The sequence below is a fragment of the Malaclemys terrapin genome, chromosome 2 (genome assembly GCF_027887155.1).
Source record: "Malaclemys terrapin pileata isolate rMalTer1 chromosome 2, rMalTer1.hap1, whole genome shotgun sequence".
In the NCBI taxonomy this organism is placed as follows: Eukaryota; Metazoa; Chordata; order Testudines; family Emydidae; genus Malaclemys; species Malaclemys terrapin.
Genome location: NC_071506.1, coordinates 251170740 through 251189634, shown reverse-complemented (window position 1 = coordinate 251189634; position 18895 = coordinate 251170740). Strand labels below are relative to the sequence as shown.

At 41.3% G+C, this 18895-nt stretch overlaps 1 protein-coding gene across 2 annotated transcripts in view; it reads left to right on the top strand.

Moving 5' to 3' along the window:
• PIP4K2A (phosphatidylinositol-5-phosphate 4-kinase type 2 alpha) overlaps positions 1 to 18895 on the top strand; it is a 203966-nt gene that overhangs the window by 35080 nt on the left and 149991 nt on the right. The window contains exon 1 of one of the 2 annotated variants that reach the window (XM_054020680.1): positions 5557 to 5645. The exons of the other annotated variant lie outside the window; for it this stretch is intronic. The gene's annotated coding sequence lies outside the window, so the exon portion shown is untranslated. Of the gene's footprint in view, positions 1 to 5556; positions 5646 to 18895 lie in introns of those variants that run through there. 2 annotated transcript variants of the gene reach the window in all.

Below are 18895 nucleotides of genomic sequence, written 5' to 3'. Positions count from 1 at the left end.
GATTAAGCCCAAATCATTTTAAATCTTACAACTGTTTTTCTTGTAGTTCTTACTTTAGGCCTGGGTAAGTACTGCTGCACTGTTTAGCAAAGTTTCATATAGCGGGGAAAATAAACCCCTAATATATTGAGCTGTTGGCTTGATATTTTTCAAAGGTGCTGAGCACTTGCAGTCTGACTTCAGCCAAACTCTTGTTAAATTTCTTTCCTCCAGTCTTAAGGAAAAAAATCACTTTTAAAACTTGAAGTAAAATTTGTCCAAGAAATTAAGAGACAATGGGAACCTACATCATGGAATGTTACCTGAGCCAGCAAGAGCTGGGCCTTAGCTCAGAACCTAAAAAAGTGGAAACCTGTGAAAATTCATCAAATTGAGAACTTCATTCAGCTCTGCTGAAAGCTAGCTGACTACACATGCAACAACTTCTGGGTAATACTATATTCTGTAATAGGGAAGCCAGGAAGACTCATGGACTAAATTACACCTCTATCCTGATATAACGTGACCCGATATAACACGAATTCGCATATATCGCGGTAAAGCAGTGCTCTGGGGGGGCAGGGCTGCGCACTCCGGCGGATCAAAGCAAGTTTGATATAACGCGGTTTCACCTGTAACACGGTAAGATTTTTTTGGCTCCCGAGGACAGCATTATATCGGGGTAGATGTGTATGTAGTATAAAAATATTGCTCAAGCATGCAGGAGTGAAATCAGGAAGGCCAAATCACACTTGGAGTTGCAGCTAGCAAGGGATGTTAAGAGTAACAAGAAGGGTTTCTTCAGGTATGTTAGCAACAAGAAGAAGGTCAAGGAAAGTATGGGCCCCTTACTAAATGGGGGAGGCAACCTAGTGACAGAGGATGTGGAAAAAGCTAATGTACTCAGTGCTTTTTTTGCCTCTGTCTTCACGAACAAGGTCAGCTCCCAGACTATTGCATTGGGCAGCACAATATGGGGGAGGAGGTGACCAACCCTCTGTGGAGAAAGAAGTGGTTCAGGACTATTTAAAAAAGCTGGACGAGCACAAGTCCATGGGGCTGGATGCACTGTATCCGAGGGTGCTAAAGGAGTTGGCGGATGTGATTGCAGAGCTGTTGACCATTATCTTTGAAAACTCATGGCGATTTGGGGAGGTCCCAGATGACTGGAAAAAGGCTAATGTAGTGCTCATCTTTAAAAAAGGGAAGGAGGAGTATCCGGGGAACTACAGGCCAGTCAGCCTCACCTCAGTCCCTGGAAAAATCATGGAGCCAGGTCCTCAAGGAATCCATTTTGAAGCACTTTGAGGAGCGGAAAGTGATCAGCATAGATTCACCAAGGGCAAGTTATGCCTGACTAACTTAACTGCCTTCTATGACAAGATAACTGGCTCTGTGGATGAGGGGAAAGCAGTGGATGTGTTATTCCTTGACTTTAGTAAAGCTTTTGATATGGTCTCCCACAGTATTCTTGCTGGCAAGTTGAAGTATGGGCTGGATGAATGGACTACAAGGTGGATAGAAAGCTGGCTAGATCATCGGGCTCAACAGGTAGTGATCAATGGCTCCATGTCTAGTTGGCAGCCGGTATCAAGCGGAGTGCCCCGGTCCTGGGGCTGGTTTTGTTCAATATCTTCATTAATGATCTGGAGGATGGCGTGGACTGCACCCTCAGCAAGTTTGCAGATCACACTAAACTGGGAGGAGTGGTAGATTCGCTGGAGGGTAGAGATAGGATACAGAGGGACTTAGACAAATCAGAGGATTGGGCCAAAAGAAATCTGATGAGGTTCAACAAGGACAAGTGCAGAGTCCTGCACTTAGGATGGAAGAATCCCATGCACTGCTACAGACTAGGGACCGAGTGCAGAACTGCTGCCTAGCCAGAAAAGGACCTGGGGTTATAGTGGACGAGAAGCTGGATGAGAGTCAACAGTGTACCCTTGTTGCCAAGAAGGCTAACAGCATTTTGGGCTGTATAAGTAGGAGCATTGCCAGCAGATCAAGGGACGTGATCATTCCCATCTATTCGGCATTGGTGAGGCCTCATCTGGAGTACTGTGTCCAGTTTTGGGCCTCACATTACAAGAAGGATGTGGAAAAATTGGAAAGAGTCCAGGAGAGGGCAACAAAAATGATTAGGGGGTTGGAGCACATGACTTATAATATATGGAGATATACCTATCTCATAGAACTGGAAGGGACCCTGAAAGGTCATCAAGTCCAGCCCCCTGCCTTCACTAGCAGGCCCAAGTACTGATTTTGCCCCCGATCCCTAAGTGGACCCCTCAAGGATTGAACTCACAACCCTGGGTTTAGCAGGCCAATGCTCAAACCACTGAGCTATCCCTCCCCCTTATGGGAGAAGCTGAGGGACCTGGGATTATTTAGTCTGCAGAAGAGAGGAATGAGGGGGGATTTGATAGCAGCTTTCAACTACCTGAAAGGGGGTTCCAAAGAGGATGGATCTAGACTGTTCTCAGTGTAGCAGATGACAGAACAAGGAGTAATGGTCTCAAGTTGCAGTGGGGGAGGTTTAGATGGATATTAGGAAAATCTTTTTTCACTAGGAGGGTGGTGAAGCACTGGAATGGGTTACCTAGGGAGGTGGTGGAATCTTCTTCCTTAGAGGTTTTTAAGGTCAGGCTTGACAAAGCCCTGGCTGGGATGTTTTAGTTGGGGATTGGTTCTGCTTTGAGCAGGGGGTTGGACTAGATGACCTTCTGAGGTCCCTTCCAACCCTGAGATTCTATGATTCTGTGTTGGAGAATAGCCTCAAGAATAATCCATATTAGTAATTAAATAATCAGTCTCTACTACTTGCCGTATTTATTTCATTTGGACTTAGTAGAGATGAACTCAGCCAGTTCAGCCAATGTAAAGAACTCTGACCCTAGAGATGTTTTGCTTAGAGGATAATCTACTGCTGTTTCTCGGCCAGTATATCTGTAATCCGTAGAGTAAGTGTATAGTATTTACATGATATTAAACATTGCTAATTAGTTACACTGCTCTTAAGAATAATATAAAAATAAGATGCCCCATTTCTCCAATCTTACAGAATTAAGAAGGGGGAACTGCATTTCAGACCATATCTCTCCCCCCCCCCTTTTATTTTGTTCTTTCCTGGGGGGGGGAAAGATTTTTTTTTTTAAGTAAGCAATAACAGTTAAAATTTCTGGCTGTGCTAGCAAAGCAAAATCGAACAGCTTGTCAAATGAGCAAAAAATCAAATTATCCAGTTTTGCTTTGAATGCTTTGTGAAAATAAAAAGGAGACTCATTAATTTAAGAAAAATAAACCCTATCTCTGCCCAGCTGAGAAACTGCAGGTAGCCTGATAATCCTCACAAGCCTACAGCAAAGCAACCCTGTTCTTACTGAACCTCATTTCCCTCCGCTCTATTGTACATCTTGTTTTAGAGCCTCCAAAATTCCATGGGAAGCTAGGAAAGTGTGCTGTGAAATTCCTTTGTCTTTGCTGTGATGCATATCTCCATTTTCCTGGATAAGACTACAAGTCAGTATAACATTTTATACTTAACTCTCTGGCCACTGTTGTCCTAAATCACTGTCTCCAGGCTGGAGATCTGACTGGTCTGCAGCACCAAACCACTTACAGGCTCCTAGACTTAACACCCTACCCCAGCAAATCAATTTTTAGCTGAACCAAATGTTTGTGTCCTGTCAGTTCAATATTGTTAACATTGCATAATGGGTCTGAGCCAAAGCCCATTGAAGTCATTGGCAGTCTTACCAACTGCTGATCACCAGTGAGAACAACTCAAAAACAACAAAAATAAAAAAAATAAAATAAAAAGTAAACTCCTATTTTTCTGAGCATATAAAAACACTTGTGAGAAAGAAACAGGAGTGTATATAATTTAAAGTGGCATTATTGCCTCAATTAGACAAATCTGAGCTTACTTTAGCAGCAGCTCAGTTTATTTTATTTATATTGGTTCTTTGCAGACCACAGTATTAGAACACCACCGTATGAAATGACTTGTTATCCAACTTCAATATTAGTGGGGTTATTTTGTACCCTGTGCCGGAGAAGATGTGAAAATGTGCCTTAGCAGCATTTACAGTTTACAGTTTGGTTGGTTGGGCTTCTTCTCCTGTCCTTCTCTGAAGCCTAATAATTGTTGAGAAATTTTTCATCTTTACTGCTTCTGTTTGATTATGCTAAAGTTAAAGTGAGGATGTGATTTTTTTTTTTCATATTATACATATTTTATTAAAGGAAATAATGGACTAAACACTCAGTTTAGCATTACATTAGTTTGATAGCTCCTAAGAAGTGTGAAACAGCCTTTATTAATATAAAGATTAAATTTGCACTTGATTTTCAAGAAATTAAAGATGAAGAAAAGTTTTGGCAGCTAAACAGTAAATCATAATTAAGGCTATTTTGTCATGGTTATTTTTAGTAAAAGTCACAGACAAGTCATGGGCAATAAAGAAAAATTCGCGGAAACCTGTGACCTGTCCCTGACATTTACTAAAAAAAAAAATCCATGATAAAATGGGAAGGGACTGGGCAGCTGCAGGGTGGCTGGGAGCTCTGGGGTTCCCCACCACCCATGTGGGCTCAGAACTCCAGGGTCCCCCTGTGGTTTCCCACGGCGGAGGGGAGCTGTAGGATCCCCCGGCCCCCTCCCCAGCACTGGGAAGCTGCTGGGGTCCCCCTGCACCCCCAACCCCCACGGTGGTGCCTGGGGAGCTACCAGGGTCCCCCTGCGCTACCTCAGCAGTGGCCGGGGAGCTGCTGGGGTCCCCTGCCCCCTCATCTCCTGCAGTGGTGGCTGGGGAGCTGCTGGGGTCCCTCTGTCTCCCAACCCCTGTGGCGGCTGGCGGGGAGCTGCGGGGGGGTCTCCTGCCCCACCTCGGTGGCTGGCGGGGAGCTGCGGGGTACCCCACTGCCCATGGCAGCTGGGAGCTTGGGGGCCAGCTGCCTCAGGCAGCTGGGGTACCTCACAGCTCCCTGCCACTGCAGGAGGTGGTGGGACCCTGCAGCTCCCAGCCACTGGTGCTGAAGTCACGAAGGTCTTTGGAAGTCACGGATTCCGTGACTTCTACGACCTCAATGACAAAATCGTAGCCTTAAGCATAATGTACTGATTGTATAGCATCAATTTCAAACCAAGTTGGTATTAAGTGCTTCAGTGTTTCTTTTAAAGTAAGATATGTTTTGGGTTTGAGTGATGGGTAAAGAATGCTGGGGGCTGAGGGGAAGTGTTCTCTTTGTAAATATGATACCCAAAACTAATGATCCAGCCCTGTGTGGTGCTGAATGCCCTCAACTCCCATGTAAGTCTTAGAAATGGTGATAAGCTTTTTTTCTCAATATGTCCTCAGCACATTAACTTATTTAATGAAACTGTAGTCAAACTAGGATTTTCCTATTGTCAAGGGAATCTAGAGACTTGGAAAATGAGAGCTCTGACATGTTTTATTGCTCACTGTGTAGTGCATCAGGAAATACAAATAAAGCCAAGGAAGACCTGCAACCAGTGAATCTCTGGAGAGACCAGAATCTTTGTGCTATCATGCAGCATGATTAAATGGGACAAGAAAGAAAGGATCTCATTGCACACCTGGAAAGGGAACCAACCAAATAATGATGGAAGTATCTGAGAGGAAACAAGTGAGGGACACTGTCAGGTACCTTAGTTCCAAAAAAGTATAACAATATTTTACAAAACCCATTGCAGTACTAATGGTAATATTTTCAAGAAATTGAATATGAAAGCAGTTTTGTTGTCAATTTAAACATTTTCCCAGCAGCGTTTGCAGTCCAAACACTGCAGTACTGAGTAGTGCATGCACTGAAAATGAAACTGACTGGAAACTAGTTAAGAAATGAGTAGCTTATACACACTAGTGAAAAGCAAAAGTGTGAATTTTAAAAAACAGAGAAAAGTGCATTCAAATTTCTTAAGGCTTTATTTTTTACAGTCATTTCTAGTTTTGTAATAGTAGTAAGGAAATTTTATAGAAGCATTTACCGTGTCTCTTTAAAACACACTTTTCCAAGCTTGAGCAAAGACTAGAACAGCATCCTCGTTAGGTGTGCTATGGTGCCTGAAACGGAAGTTTACAAGCCCTTTCATATGATTTTGATTACAAGTCCATGTCTTGGCACTATGTCATAAGGTAGAATACACTACTGTACTTATTCAGTTTGATTGCTGTACAGTGGTGATTGCTGTTATTTCCGCACAATTATGTAGACTAGCATATCCAGGACTAACTTTTTTATACATGATCCTACTCTGTTAACAAGGTCACTCCCAGCATAGATAAACTTTGACATCCATATTTAGTTCTGTGCCATTATTCTCAATATTTAAAGCTAACTAGTTCACTGACCTGGTTGGAACCAAAACCAATGTAATTACTACGTATTCCAGTGAAAACTTACCTTTATTTTTGGGAAGTAAATATTTGTTAGAAATATAAGATAGCAAGTAAACAGAAGAGTGCAGAGATATAAACAACCCTTCCAGCTATGTTGCTCAATAAGACTTCTCTAATCAGTACTCTGAATCAATTACAGTGCCTGTTCTTCACATACATAAGTACAATTATGCTGTCAGTGTAAAGAGAACATTTTAAAAAGTGAAATACTTAAAACACTACCAACGAAGAGTAATTAATCCCCATTTTATTCTTCTACCATGCCTGTTACTTAGATATTGCTTTACCTTTCATCATCGGCGATCCCTCGATTCGAGGATGAGCTCTACCACATATTTACATATGGGTCCTGAGATGACTTACCTTTATAGTGCACTGAAATGTCAAGGTGAAAGGACCCAGATGCTCATCAGTTGTATTTGTTTTGTCTATGGTGGGTGTGGCAGAGGATCCTAACCGAATGAAAACTTAATGATCATTTATGGTGGACATACTAGTGCTACTAAATCCACCTGTTATGGCACTTTGTCTAAGGCCACTATTCATGAAATCTTGAAGTTCAGATAGTAAGGTCTTAAGTCTCCCAAGTTTCAGAACCATATGCTAAGACTGACTTTATAGTGGTATTAAACTCTCCAAAGTTTAGTTTGGAAGGCAAGATTTCTGTTTCTCCAGATAAGCTTTAGAATTTACAAAGGCATGTCTGACTTCCGTTATTATGGCTTTAATGTCTTTTTCTGTTACGTGTATTGTAATTTACTGTGCTGCCAAGATATGTGAAGTATCGGACCTCTTCCATGTCAGCCACAGAAAGTGTTTTTGGTGTTTCTTATTGTGTGTTGATTATCAGGGTTTTGGTTTTCTCAGTGTTGATTTTCAGCCCTACTGATTTGTTAATTATTTAAGAACATAAGAATGGCCATACTGGGTCACACCAATGGTCCATCTAGCCCAGTATCCTGTCTTCCAATAGTGACTGGTGCCAGGTGCTTCAGAGGCAACAGAACACGGCAATTTATTGAGTGATCTGTGCCCTGTCATCTAGTCCTAGCTCCTAGCAGTCAGAGGTTTAGGGACACCCAGAGCATGGGGTTGTATCCCTGACCAGCGTGGCTAATAGCCAGGGACTAATAGCCATAGACCTATCCTCCATGAACTTAACTAATTCTTTTTTGAACTCAGTTATCCTTTTGGCCTTCACAGCATCCCCTGGCAACAAGTTCCACAAGTTGATTGTGTGAACAGGTACTTCCTTATGTTAGTTTGAAGTCTACTGCCTGTTAATTTCATGGGTAACCCCTGGTTTGTGTGTTATGTGAAGACACATTCTTATTATAACACTTTTTCTTATTCACTTTCTCCACACCAGTCAAGATTGTATAGACCTCTGTCATCTCTCTCCTCAGTAGTCTCTTGTCCAAGCTGAACAGTCCCAGTCTTTTTAATTTAGCCTGATATGGAAACTGTTCATCCCCCATAATCACTTTCGTTGTCCTTCTCTGAACTTTTTTCCTATTTTAATATCTTTTTTTGAGATGGGGTAACCACAATTGCATGCAGTATTCAAGGTATTGGTGTACCATTGCTTTATATAGTAACATCGTTATTTTCTGTCTTACCTATCCCTTTCCAAATGGTTCATAACATTGTTAGCTTTTTTGACGGCCACTGCACCTTGAGGAAATGTTTTCAGAGAACTATCCAGAGTGACTCCAAGATCTTTCTTGAATGGTAATAGCTAACTTAGACCCCATCATTTTGTATGTATAGTTGGGATTATGTTTTCCAGTACATTACTTTGCATTTATTAACATTGAATTTCATCTGCTATTTTGTTGCTCAGTCACTCAGGTTTGTGAGATCCCTTTGTAACTCTTCACAGTCTTCTTTGGACTTAACTATCCTGAGTAATTTAATCTTGTCTGCAATCTTTGGCACCTCACTCTTTACACCTTTTTCTAGATCATTTATGAAAATATGTTGAACAACACTGGTCTCAGTACAGATCCATGGGGGACCCCACTATTTAACTCTCTTCATCGTTAAAGCTGACTGTTTATTCCTACCCTTTGTTTTCTATTTTAACCAGTTACTGATCCATGAGAGAACCTTCCCTCATATCCCATGACTAAGGCGACGTTTTAGTTACAGGTATTTTTACTAAAAGTCATGTACAGGTCACGGGCAGTAACCAAAAATTCACGGCCCGTGACCTGTCCATGACTTGTACTATATAACCCTGACTAAATCTTGGGGTGGGGGTAGCCAGGGGGGGTGCTGCGGGTGCTCAGGTGCGGGGAGGGGTCCAGGGTGTGCCACAGGTGCTCTGGGAGAGCAGCCCAGGACCCCCTCTGGTGCTGAGGGGGGTGGTTGGCAGGGCTGGCAGACTTCCTACACGGCTCCTTGCGGCTCCCTCAACCCCCAGCTCTGTGCGCTGCCCCTGCCCCAAGCACTGGGTCCGCAGCTCCCATTGGCTTAGAACCACGGCCAATGGGAGCTGTGGGGGCAGTACCTGTCGGCGGAGGCAGCGTGTGGAGCTAGGAGCTGAGGGAGGGACATGTTGCCGTTTCCGGGGAGCCCCCTAAGGTTAGCACCACCCAGAGCCCTCACTCCCTCCCATGCCCCAACCCTGAGCCCCCTCCCACACCCAAACTCCTGCTGCTCCTGGGGGGGAGCGGGGGTGGGGGGATGGTGGCCTGAGTCTGCCCCAGTAGCGGCCGATGCGGCTGGACCAGGTGCTGCCCCAGCTGCTCAGGCAGCCCCCCGGCCACCCACACCGACTGCTGCAGAAGTCAGAGTCCTGGCAAGTCATGAAATCCATGACTTCCATGGCAAACTCGCAGCCTTTCCCATGACTCCTTAAGCATTCAGTATTGTTTTTTAAACAACAATAAAAAACAAAATGGAACAGGTGCTTTAAACAAATGCAGTATATGCGGTATCTGCAAGCTAACCATTCCAGTGCCCTGTTAGGTTCACTTTCAGATTCTCTTGCATTCACTTAAGATATAATTGAGTAGCATGATCTAAATGTACTATCAGAAGACTGCAGAAAGTAAACAGTATAAATTAATGCCAATCCCACATGTTCAAAAAATCAGATGCCCCCAAAATCATGAGACTTTTAAAAAACTTAAAAATTTGGGTTCTCTTGTAACCTGACAAGTTAAAGATACAGTGAAAACAAATGGAACACATTTTCACAGGAGGGGATGGATGGAGCAGAGGTTGGTTGGCCGCTCCACACTTTCCTCCTCCTGTTGAGCAACTGGGGGCTCCTCTGCTCCTCCCACCTCCCTTCCTGCAATACCAAGCCTGGGAAGGAGCAAAAGAGGAAGAGAAGGGGACACCACTGCAGGGCCCCACTCCCCCTCCCAGCCTGGGGGAAGGGAGTGAAGAACTGCAGGAGGAGCACAGATGAGGCTGGAGCCTGAACTGATGGCAGCAACTGGAGGGATAGGACTGCTGAAGAGATGTGGGGGCATGTGTGAGAACACCTGCAACAGAGGCCAAAAATTACCCTATCCAATACATTTGGGAGAGTTGGCAATGATTGGGGGAGCTAAATCAAGAGATCAAAAACACTGTATAACTTTTAAAAAAAATCTTGTCTTTTGGGTGGTCTGATTCATGATTTTTGATCTCTTGAGGTTGGCAATACTGTATGTAGGACCCTAACTTTGGATACAGTTACAGACTAGTGATCGTTGGCAAGGGGGTCTCAGCCAAGGTCTGCAGTATAAAAGAGGAGTTAACTCCAGATTTACACTGAAGTAGGAGGAGAATCAGATTGCTGAATATCTACACTCCTCTACAAGTGTGATTGATTTTAATAGAATTTGGATAGGTCCTTAATGTATCTTGTTGATTTTAATGGGAGTTGGATCAGCCCCTTTAAATGCTTCTCGTCAGCCCCTGCATTCTACCACTGATGTCCCAAGCGGTGCTAAATTTCACTTTAAGCATAATTTTAAATAGAAGCAGCAGTACATCTACTCCTTACATGTTGTTGTTTGCATTATTGGCTGTATTAATTTAACATAAGAGGTAGGAAGAAAAGTATAAATGCAATAGAGGAAGTAAGACTATCTCTGCTTTCTCCCCCACACCCTTCTTCTCAGAGGGAAAAAAAAGCAAAGTGCTAATAGTCTGCACTGATGTAAATGTTGCATGTAACTTTGTATTTGCATGTGAACTACTACATTACACTGAAATTGTAACTTTACATGCACACACAAGAAAACCCTGCTTCATTTTCCTGTAATTAGGCAGTTAATGTCCTAGAATAGATTCATTTTTAAGATAAACATACAGAAACTGTTCTGGAATACAACAGTCGAGATACTGTACTTTAATATTAGATGAGAAGAATATTAGATAAGTTGTAGTAAAACATTCACATAAGAATCTCAGAAAATATACAGGCAACTATATGCACAAAGCTGTGCTCATTCTGCCAAAATTTTTTAGCTAAATGAAAGTCAAAAGAACACACTATTCAGCACTGCAGAAACAAACTGAAAATTGTGGTTTCTTTAAGTCACTTGCTGCATTTCAGTTTCCTGGCATCTTATTTTGCTGTGACCACTTCCACCATCACGGTTTCCATTTTTTGCACCGTTTCTTGATAAATGAACACCTACAGTCATAGTTGCAAAAAAAAAAAAAAAAAAATTAAACTATTTTCCTGTCATGTACTTTCCAAATCTGTAACACTTAAACAAAGCAACTGCTTTTCTCTTCAGACAAAAAAGCAAGGAAATTCTTCTCCAGTACTGCAGGAATTTAAAGAGAGAACATGTCTTTTAAGTGCTGTAATATGCACTAAATGCAATACCTAGGGCTTTTCTACACTTGAAATGCTACAGCGGCACAGGTGTAGCTCTACAGCTGCGCTGCTGTAGTACTTCAGTGTAGACCAGTGGTTTTCAAACTTCTTTTCGGGCGACCCAGTTGAAAAAAATTGTTGATGCCCTCAACCCAACGGAGCTGGGGATGAGGGGTTTGGGGTGTGGGAAGGGTCTCTCGGCTGGGGCAGGGGGGTTGGGGTGTGGGAGGGGGTTAGTGCTCTGGGGTGGGGGTGCAGACAGGCTCTGGGATGGGGGCGGAGATGAGGGGTTTGGAGTGCAGGAAGGGGCTCCGGGCTTGGGTGGGCTCAGGACTGGGGCAGGGGACTGGTGCGTGGGGTTGGTGCACGGACTTACCTCTGGCAGCTCCCAGTCAGCTGTTTGAAAACCAATGGTGTAGACGCACCTATGCCGATGGAAGGGGTTCTCCCATCAGCATAAGTAATCCACCTTCTCAAGAAGCAGTAGCTAGGTTGACGGAAGAATTCTTTTGTTGAACTAGTTCTGTTTACATCAAGGGTTTAGGATGGCTAAAGTATGTTGCCCAGGGGTGTAGATTTTTCACACCCCCAACTGACATAGCTGGGTCGACTTAATATTTTATGTAGGCCAGGCCTTAGTTGTAACAGTGAAGCTAAAGATACAGTGCAGGTTCAGCAAGCAGCCAGTCAGAAGGCTCAAATTTGCAAGAGGGCTGAAGCTTTTCATGTCCTCACCAGATTGGCTCCAGTCCCAGCTAAAATCCGGTCACTAACAAAAAAAAAAAAAAGTTGGCAACACTGTATATGCTTCCAAGCCAGCTGGAGTTGGCATCCAGTCACTCTTTCTAGCTCTGAGCCTCGAAAGCATATCCCTGGGTGCAGACCTCCTGTCTGGCACCCTTCCTTGGTATGTTTATGAAGTTGGGAATGGGTGACGGGGTGGATCACTTGATGATTACATATTCTGGTCATTCCCTCTGGGGCACCTGGCATTGGCCCCTGTCGGAAGACAGGATACTGGGCTAGATGGACCTTTGGCCTCACCCAGTATGTCCGTTCTTATGCTCTTATGTGGGACTCAGCAATCCAACCTCTGTAGGCAATTCACTTACTTTAGGCTTGACTGTCAAACCTACTAGCAATAGCAGTGGAAGTGTCTACTTCCACTAGGAAGTTTGTATGCATGCCTTGTACGTTTACTAACATTAATTGGCAGATTAAGTTCAAAATGAAACTTCATTTGCCAAGAAAAATTTCTCAGACTCAGAGTAGCTCCAGGTCTGCAAAGGGAATGTAATTTCCTTTATGCAGATATAGCCATTTTAATATTTAGAAGAGAAGACCATTCTCTAGAGGCAAAGTTATTCGTAACCAGAAGAATGTCTGCAACTCCAGCAAACCACACATAACAACGGGTTTAAAAGTGCTTCATGTTTGGTATACTCTGCAATAGATATAGAGTAATGTATGAGAGAGAAGTACATATCCTGTGGACCAGGCTGAGATTCCCTAGAATTTCTTGTGATACTTTATATTGCTATTAGAGTTTTAATAATTCAGAACCCTCATCCTTCACATTGCATTTTCCTGTCCTTTCTAGTGTAGAGACAGGCTGCTCCAGTGTTTCTAGTGAAGCTATCTTGCTGAACTTTCAAAATTGTGACTGAGCAGCACTCAAAATGACCAGTTAAGGGCAGGGTTTAGGTTAAAAGCAGCTGAATTATTGGCTGATTGTTAGATCTCAAAGACCACCAGGGAGTAATTTTGCAGTAAAACATTTGAGGGCTCCTTGCATCTTCCTTAAGTGGAGTGTTTCTGGCTTTGTGGTTGTAACATTACTCAAGCCTGCTAAAAGCAAAGTTAAACATCAAAAGGCATAATAAAGAGATGCCAGATGTACTGCAGTGTGTGAAACTGCCAACTTTAACTGTAAAATACTTAATTAAAGCAAACAAAAGAAACCCATAAAGAATATTAGAACATAAATTTAAACATTTGGATTGTACTACCTTCTTATTTATTTTCTTTAATAAACCTAAAGTTTGAGTTAAAGCCGAAGAGCAAACATGGTGTCATTAGGTTTTTAGTGTGATAGAGGAACCACCTGCCACACAGCTAGTGAGCTGCTGACAAAATTTTGTACCTAGGCTCCTCCACCATCATCACATGCAATATATTTAAAGGCAATTATTCCAGGGGTTAGATGCAAAAGCTGAATTAACCAGGGGAACAAATCTGTTTTCTTCAACTTTTCTTTAAACTTCCAAAGCAGCAACTAGACTTTAGTACTGACCAACTTATATGGTAGTTAGTGTAGGTGGTGTCAATTATGCATTTATCACCAGAACAGTGCAATGACTCCATTATTAGGCAGTTTAAAATTAACTGTGACATCACCTCTTGCGCCAGCAACTATTCTGAATGCAATATTTAACTGTATTATTAACAGTTATTATAGTGCTACAAAAAAACTCACATAATTGATAAGGTAATTTGAATAACAGCAAATCAGCATCTTGAATCACTATTCTTTCTTCAAATAGAAGACTCATTTAATAGCAGTCATATTTTAACAAAAAAATTGAGAATAATTACTGGGGGGCTGTGTGTGGGGGAATTAGTGAAGTACGATGTGGATGTTTGCCAGTGTTCAGATAAATGGGTATAAACAGTTGACTGCTGTTTGCAATCGGAATAGCTTGACTTTTGTTTACACGATCACCCATAAAACAGAAACTGCATTTAAAAATAGCCACATGTGGTTCATTGAACATTTTCACTTAAAGCTGCACTTGGTTCATTTCTAAATTATTTTATTGAGCCTGGGTCATGCTTGTGGCTAATAATGGCATATGGAAACTTTTATGTCCTACTTCAAAACCAGGCCAGACTCAGAGATATGGCACATATATGGCATATGTGAAATGAGTTGAACAGTTCTATTCCTACTAAACAGAAGTGATCATAATAAATAGCTTCAGAGTTGATGCTAATTACATATTCCACCTCCAACGAAGAGTTAAAAAATTAATTATTTCTTCGGGTATGGGTTATTAACAAAGAAATTACTAACATAATAAAAAAAAATTCAGCTCAAACTTTTAATAGGGTAAGTAACTGTTACTAGATTTTCCTACTTTAGGACTGCTCAATTCTCATGTAGGATTTTCTCTAACGAGGCAGTTCCACCTCCATTATGGGAGTGGGGGGTGGGGCTGGTGGTTGTAACAGTAGACCTGCCTAAGACTATGTCTACACTTAAAATCCCACTGTAGCGCTTCAGTGTAAACACTTCAGCAATGGGAGGGGTTCTCCTGTTGCTATAGTTAATCCATTTCCCTGAGAGGTGGTAGCTAGGTAGGCGGAAGAATTCTTCTTTCGACTTAGTGCTGTCTACACCAGAGGTTAGGATGACTTAATTACGTCGTTCAGGGTGTGTTTTTTTTTTTTTTCCACACCCCTGAGTGACATAGCTGGGTTGTCCTAACTTTTCAGTGTAGACCAGCCCTTAGTGCGTCATCAGAATTCACTTAACTCTTTTCCATGAGAATCAACGCATGTTTGCATCAGACGAATGCTCTCAGCCTGCTGAAAACACTTTACTAGCAATCTCAGCAAAGAAGCCGCAGAATGAACAGGCACTTGTGTGTAGCTTCTCCAGATCAAAGTATCTAGTCTGGGGATAAATAGAATATGGCTGGGGATGCTGATTGTCCAAAGTCACATTCTGATTGGCCAGTTGGGCCTTTTTAGCAGTGTCATAATGCAGTTGTGCATGACTGGGATTTCTTGTTCAAATTTAAAAATGTGCACACAAAATCCCAATGTCTGTTTAACTAGGTGTGGGAATTGTTAAAGCAGGAAAGTAAGGCAAATTGAGGATGAGAGGGATGAAAAGAGGCAGTTGGGGAAGGTGGAAAGGGGTGAGTGAGTTGAAGGAGGAAAAGTGCTGAATATTAAACTGCCTGGTCTCCTCCAAAGTACCAGGCTGCCATTTCAGAAAGTTTGTGGCCCTTCGAGCCACTTTCAACTAATTTTTGGGGTAAAACCTAACTAGGAACTATTTGATATTCCTTTCTTAAAAAGGTAAAGAAAAGAAAATGAGTTCAGAGTGGCTGTTGGCGCCAAACTGCTGCTGAAAGTGTAGCTGGGTTTCCAATCAGGTCAAATGGGGAGGGCAAAAAAAAAAAAAAAAAAAAAAAAAAAAAAGCAGTAGTACTCTGTCTCCATCCACAAAACATTTCCTATCCACCTGGGTTGCCAAAATGAATCACCATCCAGAGGAGACTGTGTAGATGTTCAAATATGATGAAGCATGTTCAGTTTTGCTCCTTCTTGGCTGGAAGTAATAAGTAGTGGTGGTATCTCTTGTACACTTTTCTCTCATGGGACCAAAATGAGCCATCATTCACAGCAGATTGGCAGATCTTCATATTATATTATGGTGGTCCGTTGTCTTTTTACATGTTTTGATCAGTGGTGAAATAGTTAACAATTTTTATCATTGAGCATCTGAATTAACATCCCCTTAAGAAGAATGGGGCAATTCATATTTACAACTCTTGTTTAAGACTCTGTTTAGCCTCAGGTGGATGTAACTGTATTGGTTACACTCAGGTCACTTTTTAAAGGTGGTGCTTGCAACTGTAACAGCTAAAGAATAGCACTTTTTAAAAAATGAAATCTGAGAATCTGGAGAACACTATGTCAGAGGGAAATATTACTGGTATGCTATACTACTGTGACACTCCCAATTCAAGTCAAGTTTCTGGGAGATAGGGTGAAATTTGAAAAGAAAAATATATTAACAAATATATTTAACATAGAAGAGAGTGCATATAATCTCTTCTCTACCTAATATTGAGTTCGCTTAAATAAATATTGTGGTGCATGTTACCTTTTGAATCATAGATGCTAGTCCATCAAAGAGGCTTTCAAGACCTGATGACAATTGTGACTGAAGAAAAAATCAGCATACAGTGAATTAAAATGTGTATTCATTTTATTTCTATCTGAATTGATTACTTGACATTTAAAAACTATTTCTCCATCCTGTTATCCTAGAAGATGGTCATTACAGTTAATAAAACTTTACCTGATTTTTTCTTAAAAATATGAGGATAGTTGAGATCTTAAAAGCTATACAAAATGTTGATTCACAAGAGTGTTACTATATCAACAATGTATTGCAAGAAAACCACAAAATTATCTGCTAACAGCCCATGTGAATCACAAGCTGTGACTTCAGAAGTAGATCAGTTAAAAAGATTGTTCTTCTGCTGTAGTGGGCCAGATGACTGCCTTACACACTTCCAAAAGAGGAAAGCCTATGTGGCTTAGTTGAGGATGCAGTAATCCCACACAGTGTGCCACTTCAACAAAGATTTCTAGGAGGAGAAATTCTAGTAATTCTTAAGAATGGTTTGTGCTCCATAAAATGAAACTTGTACAAAAAATTTCCTTGGTGTAGCTTGTCCTTTCCATCTTGTTAATCATAAACATGAATTCATCAACTAACAGAATGGATTCATTGTGATTGCTACAAAAGGAACATATAAGCCCTGATCCTGCAACTGGCTTTAGTTGGATGGCCCACATGCCCTACAGAGTCTTCTCTTCTAGAGCCAGTTTAAAACCAGGGCCTAAAATGGTAAAATAATTATGAAAAATGAAAATTACTATTTAGGAGTCTAATAGCCTAAGAAACAGAAGATTTCATTCACATTTTGCTTGATAGTCCTCAATAGTCAGATGATCCTGAACAGGGTTTTACTGTAATGCCAGCATCATAATCTGTTTTGTTCTCTGAGCTGGTCTTTCAAGAAAGTTTGTGTCTATATGAGAGTTTTTCTGACGGCATGTGACTCTGTGTTGCTTGTTTTCTTAGGCGATAAAAGGTCAGAATGTACCTATTCTATGGCAAATTATAGCTACTTTATACTGAGAATTTACCCTTCTAAACTGATGAATGTGGGTGCTTTATATTTGCTCTTAAAGCATTTTAACATTCTTGTATTTGTTAGTGATTCCTCTGAATTGTTTAAAGTACATTTTATGAGCCAAATAAAATGTTGATCTAGGCATATTTTCTATAGACAAATTGGATTAAAATAACATCATGGTCCAGATTGTAATAAACCCCAAAATACTGAGCAGAAGGAAGGAATTCACCTGTTGAAAAAGGAAAAAAAATTAATAGCTCTAGGCCAGTCAGTGTTCAGGTCTAGTGCTTTTGTGAAACCAATGAGTATTTTGAGTAGTATCTTCTTTTGGTGGGGTAATCAGATGACTTTTGGTTTAAGGGATTTGATTTGAAGAAAACTATTTTGAGAGATTTCTTCTTCAGAGACTCAAATGGGGTAGAGGGGGAGCAGGAACTGGACAAGCGTGTGTGTTTAAGCCTTCAAGTGTTGTGTGAGATAATTACTAATACCATGTTTCAGAGTAACAGCCGTGTTAGTCTGTATCCGCAAAAAGAAGAACAGGAGTACTTGTGGCACCTTAGTCTCTAAGGTGCCACAAGTACTCCTGTTCTTCTTTTTACTAATACCATGTTCTTCCAGAACCAGGAATAACTGGCGCAGATCCGGTTATAATGATAAAACCTCCTTGTGGAGGGAGGTATTAAAGCTGTTCGTATGGGAAGTCAAACAGCCAATAGTCTTGACTGAAATTTGATTTAAAATGGTCAAATCAGGGCCAGAGAATAAATAATAGAGAAGTAGCTACAGTAGAATCTTTAGTGGATAATTTAGTTATCACAGATTGGAAAATATTCCATTCTTCATAAGTTTCATGGAAGCTGATTAAAAACAAATAAGAGATCATAAAATTCTTAGATCTAGGGCAGGGGTCTGCAACCTTTCAGAAGTGGTGTGCCGTGTCTCATTTATTCACTCTGATTTAAGGTTTCGCGTGCCAGTAATACATTTTAATGTTTTTAGAAGGTCTCTTTCTATAAGTCTATAATATATAACTAAATTATTGTTGTATGTAAAGTAAATAAGATTTTAAAAATGTTTAAGAAGCTTAATTTAAAATTAAATTAAAATGTAGAGCCCCCCTGGACTGGTGGCCAGGACCCGGGCAGTGTGAGTGCCACTGAAAATCAGCTCGTGTGCCGCCTTCGGCACGCGTGCCATAGGTTGCCTACCCCTGATCTAGAGCTAAAACCATCTATGGATAATCCCTTAAAGTAATAGACAACAGGGATTTGTGGTCTGCTAAAAGGACCGGAATGGAGCATTTCATATTGATTGTTTTGAAGAATGGATTTCATCCCCACTAGAATTGAATGGTAAATAAGATCCAGTTTTTCTAGTGCAAAAGTGTGGAATCTCACAGCAGAAAATGAAATTGCTGTGACAAGCACATGTGGGAAGACTATAAGGTTTCTGACTTGTACAATAGGTACTGGATAATGATGACTGTGGGGAAGCAGACTCTGAAAACTACAGCTGTTAGTGATCTTCCCAAGTAAAAAGAACAAGCTGTTGCCAATTAAGGGCCTGACTTTGCAAACTGTTTCATGAGAAGAGTAGTCTTTACTCACATGAGTCCTATTTAAAGTTAGCGGAACTACTTGTGTGAGAAAGGACTCCTCCCTAGAGTCAAGGTTTGCGCAATTGAACCCTAAATGTGCATTGCAAGTAAAAAGTGATGGCTG